The following is a 5,746-nucleotide window of genomic DNA, read 5'->3' on the forward strand; positions in this document are numbered from 1 at the left end:
TCCGGGCCTGAAGGAGATCACAACATCACCACATCAATCACACCAAGAGGGTGGAGAAGACAGCCACACGGCACTCAGGAGGTGCGGGGCCAGGAAGCTCGGCTCCTGAGAGGGCCAACAGCCTGGGATAAAAGCATAGTCAGGACAAACACCCTTTCGTGAGTAATGAGCGAGGCAAAAAGAAAAAAAAAAACTAAAAAAAAAATACCACGGACTTAAGAGTCCCTGGCACTCAGGATAACCAGGACACCTCTGCTGGCACAGGACCGAAGAAGCTAGTAAGAAAAAAAAAAAAAGGAAAAAAGCCACGGACAGCGCTCGGGAGTAGCGCAGCTCAGCGGCCAACCAGGTCACTACCGGGAAGCGGCAGATCGGGGGATTGGAGCTAGGAGCGACAGGAAAAAAAATGGAGCCACGGAGGGGACGAGCCAGACGGCAGAATGGGGATGCCGCACACGCACAGGCAAGGCAGGACTCACCCCCCTCCCCTTTTCCTCCTCAAGCTGGCCACGGCGAGGGAAGCACACTGCACGGGCCTACCTATGCACCCCAGGCAACCAACCACTCTCCTCCTCGGCGTGCCGAGGCAAGGGCCAGAATCCGGCACCGGGAGCGGGGGAGAGATCAAGGATGACGGGACTCACTCAGCCACCAACCACCAACCAACCACCACCAAAACCACGAGCCACCACAGGGACAGGGCCTGCTCAGGGCAGCGGGAGCCGGAAGTGCGGGGAGGGAAGGACAGGGGGACCCGGACCGGGAAGAGACGGGAAAGGCCCGGCACACAGCATCCGAGAGAGCCCCAAAAGACCTGCTGACAGCCACCGGGACACAGCATGCCAGCACCTTCCTGCAGGTACAAAATCCTCACGTCACCACGCCAAAACCAGGTGGTCAGGCAGGGGCGACAACTCGCTGGCGACAGGGACCTCTTGGAAACCACATCAGGGACACTTGTCCCCAACACGTCCCCAACAGAGCCAGACACGGAACTCTCAGGGACAGCTGGTCGACCACATAAGGCGAAGACAGACGAAGAGTGAGGGCAGGAGTGGGTTCAGGGGACGCGCCCGCCCCACTACCTCGTGGGCACACACCCCGGGTGCGCACGGGCTCACAGAACGGGCGGTATGGGGAGCCTTCCCCCGGCAGACGCGAGGCATCCACTCCACCCAACCACAACACCCACACCATGTGGGGTCGGTGGTGAGTGCCCTGCCGCCAGAATGCACACACCCGGGATTCCTGGGCTCCGGTCCCCGACTCCCGAGGTGCTCCCCCTGCCTTGATTTTTCCCCTACTCAGGGCCCACCAGACAAGTCCCCACCATCGTGCACACCACAGATGGTAGGAAGGTCCCTGCCCCGAAGCTCACCTCTGCCGTGCCCATGTCTCCTCCTGCCGCAGAAGTCTGTCCTCCGGCCTCCGGGACCATGGAGGAGGCCGTGGAGGGAGGCCACACGGGGCCAGCGACCGAGGCCCTCGTGCCTGGCACGCGCCAAGCGCTCACTCGGAGGTGACTCCGGGGAGGGTGTGTGGTCCGAGTCCGGGCCGGGACAGGCCCCACCAACTATCGGCTCACCCGGGGACCCTTTCCCCTGACTCCCGAGACGTCCCTCGTACTGTATTTTTTCGCCCTCAAAGACCAGAGTCCAGGGAGGGGAGGAGGACAAGGCGTCGGGCCCAGACAGAACTACTGGTTGACCCGACAAAGCTGCCAGCCCCCACAGACAAGGCACGGAAGAGAGAGCGGTGACGCACGGCCCTACCCCGCGCTCGCATGTGGGTGCAAAGTCCGACAGAACAGCCGCCCCGGCGCCACAGCGACACCAAGACGACAGTCGCGTCCCGCATCCAGCAGAGGCCGGACCTCTGCCTGGCATGCCAACGCCAGACCTCCTCCTTTGCTTGCTCGCTTGGCTGGGAATGAGGGGACTGTCATATCAAAGCGGACGCCAGGGGGAGCATGACAACCGCCTAAAAACGACCGACTCCACCGAGCCGCCGTACCCCAGATTGGCCCGAGACGGCCGGCTCTGAGCTCCGGAGACACAGAACACGGAAACAAATCGCCTCACTCCACACTGCCACACACCGAGAGGCACAACCTAGGTCAGGACCTGCAGCCGGGTCCTCTCTGCGACCTAACGAATGCCACCAGAGCCACCAGAGACCTAGACCGAGATCGAGACGCGGCCAATGCATCCGCGGCCGCCAGCGACCAAAGTGAAACCAGGAACCTGGACAGGAGTCGTCCAAATGAAGCGTCCCGAACCCGAGTACCAGGAAGCCGGGATAGGTCCCAAGCAGGAAGGGGTGTCAAAGACGGCAGGCCTGCACCACAAGAGAAAATGAACCAGCCACCCGCAGGACCTCCGCCGCCCGTGGCAAGACCCCCACCCCGCCCAACATGGCCAGAAAAGGGCAAGTGAGCGCTCGTCCCACCGTCTGCCCGCCCGTCTTTTTTTGGGGGGGGGTTGTTTGTACGTTCTGTTTTCTTTTTCCCCCAGATGGAAACTAGAAAGAAAAAACAACAACAACAACAAAAACTCCCAAAGATGGGTCGGCTCCAGCAAGAGACGAGCCTTCGGGAGGCACCCCGCTCACTTGTGAAAGTCCGCCGCCCGCCCGCCCCACAACACGCTCCCTCCCCCTGCCCCCACCCGCCCGCCCCCTTCACAGGCAGGGAAAGGGCAGGGGGAAGGCCAGAGAGAGGTTTCTTCTAACACAGAGAGGGTAGGTACACGTCACGCACACAGGTCTGGAAAACCACGGTGACAGCGCCATGGGAAGCGTGAGTCCACTCACCCATCACTAAATGACAGGAAAGCCAAACGAGAGCCGCTGGCTGGGTGGGGAAGGAAGGGGAGGTGGCACCCGTGTGACGCTTATCCCCGGGCACCGGACTGAACGACCTTCTCACCGGTTCGTACTCTAGCCTGTCATAACAGCTAGCCTTTTCTAATAGGCTCTGCCACTCTCTCTGGAGCAGGATTCGGGGCATGAGGCGATGAATCTGAACCCGACACACAGGTGTTGGAGGGTAGAGGCATCATCACTCACATGCCTGTGGTGGAGGACCTGGACCCGAGTGTGGCGGTGCACAGTGGGTGTGGGTGTGTGTGTCTGTGACTCTGTGTGTGTGTGTGTGTGTGCGCGTGCGCGCACGGGGCTGGGGGGAGGGCAAGTAGGGAACCCTAGGAGGAAAGACAGGGAGAGACAGACGAGGGGCCCCGGCCCAAACAGAGTGGGGGGGTCAGAGGGGCGATCCTATCTCCCGGGGGGGGGGGTGAAGCATGGTTAGAACCCACAGGCCCGGCGGGCGTACTTCTCTTTGGAGTTCGCACTGGGAACATATGCGGGCAGAAGCGCCCCAGCACACACATCGCATCGCAGACGGGTAGAGAGGCAGAGCCAGGGGGTCAGGCATGGTAAACACTCTATTCCGTCAACACAGACACACACACACACACACACACACACACACACACACACACACACACACACACACACACACACACCTTAGGGTGTGTGTACAATATCCACAAGGTAAAAGTTTATTCATCCATTCCCCAAAGAAGAAGAATAAGATTATGTCAGTTACAGGGAAGTAGATGGATGGACTGATGGACTAGGAGCGGGGAGGGGGGGGGTAGAGGGCGGGGTGTGCCAGCGGCGGCGGAGAAGAACCTAGAACCCGCGTGGCAACTGGTCAACCCGACTCGTAGGCCCGCGCGGTGTGCTTCCCTCGCCGTGGCCGGCTTGAGGAGGAAAAGGCGGGGGGCGAGTCCTGCCTTGCCTTGCCTGTGCGTGTGCGGCATCCCCGTCCTGCCGTAGTGCTCGTCCGACCTCCGTGGCTTTTTTTTTTTTTTTTTTTTCCCTATCGCCCCTAGCTCCAACTCCCCCGACCTGCCGCTTCCCGATGGCGGGCCTGGTCGGCCGCTGACCTGCGCTACTCCCGAGCGCTGTCCGTGGTTCTTTTTCTTTTTCTTTTTTTCCTCTCTAGCTTCTTTCGGCTCTGTGCCCGGCGGAGGTGTCCTGGTAATCCCGAGCGCCAGGGACGCTGAAGCCCGTGGTATTTTTTTTATTTTTTTATTTTTTTAAGTTTTTTTTTTTTTTTTTTTTTTCCTTTTACCTCGCTCGTTACTCACGAAAGGTTGTCTGTCCTGGCTACGCTTTTATCCCAGGCTGTTGGCCCTCTCGGGAGCCGAGCTTCCTGGGCCCCACCGCCTCCCGAGTGCCGTGTGGCTGTCTTCTCCGCCCCCTCGGTGTGATTGATGTGGTGACGTTGCGATCTCCTTCGGGCCCGGGCCTAAGCTGCGCCAGGCGAGGGACGGACATTCATGGCGAATGGGACCGCTCTTCTCGTTCTGCCCGTGGGCCCCTGCCCTCACCGTCCCACCGTGCCGGCGCCGGTGGTGTGCGGGGAGGCAGGGGTGCGGCAACCGGGTCCGGCTGCGCTCTCCCTGCCCTCGCCGTGAGGTCGGGGACTTGTACACGCTGGAGGAGGGGGGGCGCCCCTGATCTTGCTCCTCTCTTCCCGTGACTCGTTATCGGCACGGGGGTCGGCTCTCTCCGCGGAGAGGGAGGGTCGGTGCTCCGTGCTTGCCCGTGCTGTGTGGTGTGAAAAGCCGCGCCTTGCGCTCTGCCCTCTTGCGGTGCTCCCGGAACGCTCCCGGTCGGTTCTCTCAGGTGCCTGAGGCTGAGTGGTGGTGTCGTTCCCGATCCCGGCGTTGTCCGTTGCCTTGTGCCAGCCTGCTGCCCGTGGTGTGTCCCGGCCGTCCTTGGGTTTGTGGGGCTTGTGAGAGTGAGAAAAAAGTTATCGCAGAGATTGACGTCTCTGCTGGGGGGGGGGGGTCGAGGCGGTTCCCCAGAGGAGGAGCGCTCTTCCCTTCTTGCGCCGGGCGGGTGGCTTCCCCGCATGAGCTGCCGGCCCTGGTCCTGGCTTGTCTTCCCTGCCGTGTCACCTGGCTCTTGTTGCACCGGGGGACCTGAGATGTTGCAGTGGGAGGCGAGCCGGGCCTGTGCGGGCTTTCCCGCCCGTGTGCGCGACCTTGCTCTGGCCCCGCACGGCAAGGCCGACCGACCAGGGTTGGTGTTGCTGCTGCCGCAGACCCCCCCCGCCCCACCCCTCCCTGCCACCCGTGGTGGGAAGGATGGACGCCTTTGATGTGTGCTGGTCCCGGCGGGGTTCCCGTCGGGGTTGGGTGCGGGCCACCCTCAGAGTGAGGAGAGGTTCTCTAGCGATCCTCGTTCGGGAGGCGGCGTTCGCTGCCGGGTTGGCGGGGGCCCGCCCCCGATGGGCTCCCGCGGCCCTGCCGCTCCCTGTCCCGCTTTTGAGCGTTAGTGGCTGCCCACGTTGGTAACTGCGTGCCCGCGCCTCCCCCCTCCGAGCTGGGGGAGGGTCCCGCGGGGCCTCTCCCGGGCCGTCGTCTGGTGTGGTGAGTGGAGGACGTTCCCGATCCATCCCCGCCCCTGCCTCGCGCGCGGTGTGTCGAGTGGCGGAGCCTGGAGCCTGTGCTGGGTCGCGATGCGAGGGCGTGTGGTGTGTGGCTTCCCGGCCTCGTGCTTGGGGTGCCGTGGGGTTTTGGGGGGTCCCGTCCCCCTCCCCCTCCGGCCCCTGGCGACGCTGTTCCCGAGCGTCTGTGTGGGCCGCCGCCCGTTGGCGACGACGGCGCCGTGCCGGGCGCCGGGCCCCGCGGTGTTCCGGGGCCGCCGTGCCCGTGGTGGTGTGCCGCTCGGG

The sequence above is a fragment of the Dipodomys merriami genome, unplaced genomic scaffold (genome assembly GCF_024711535.1).
Source record: "Dipodomys merriami isolate MVZ:Mamm:240054 unplaced genomic scaffold, mDipMer1.0.p SCAF_75, whole genome shotgun sequence".
NCBI lineage: Eukaryota > Metazoa > Chordata > Mammalia > Rodentia > Heteromyidae > Dipodomys > Dipodomys merriami.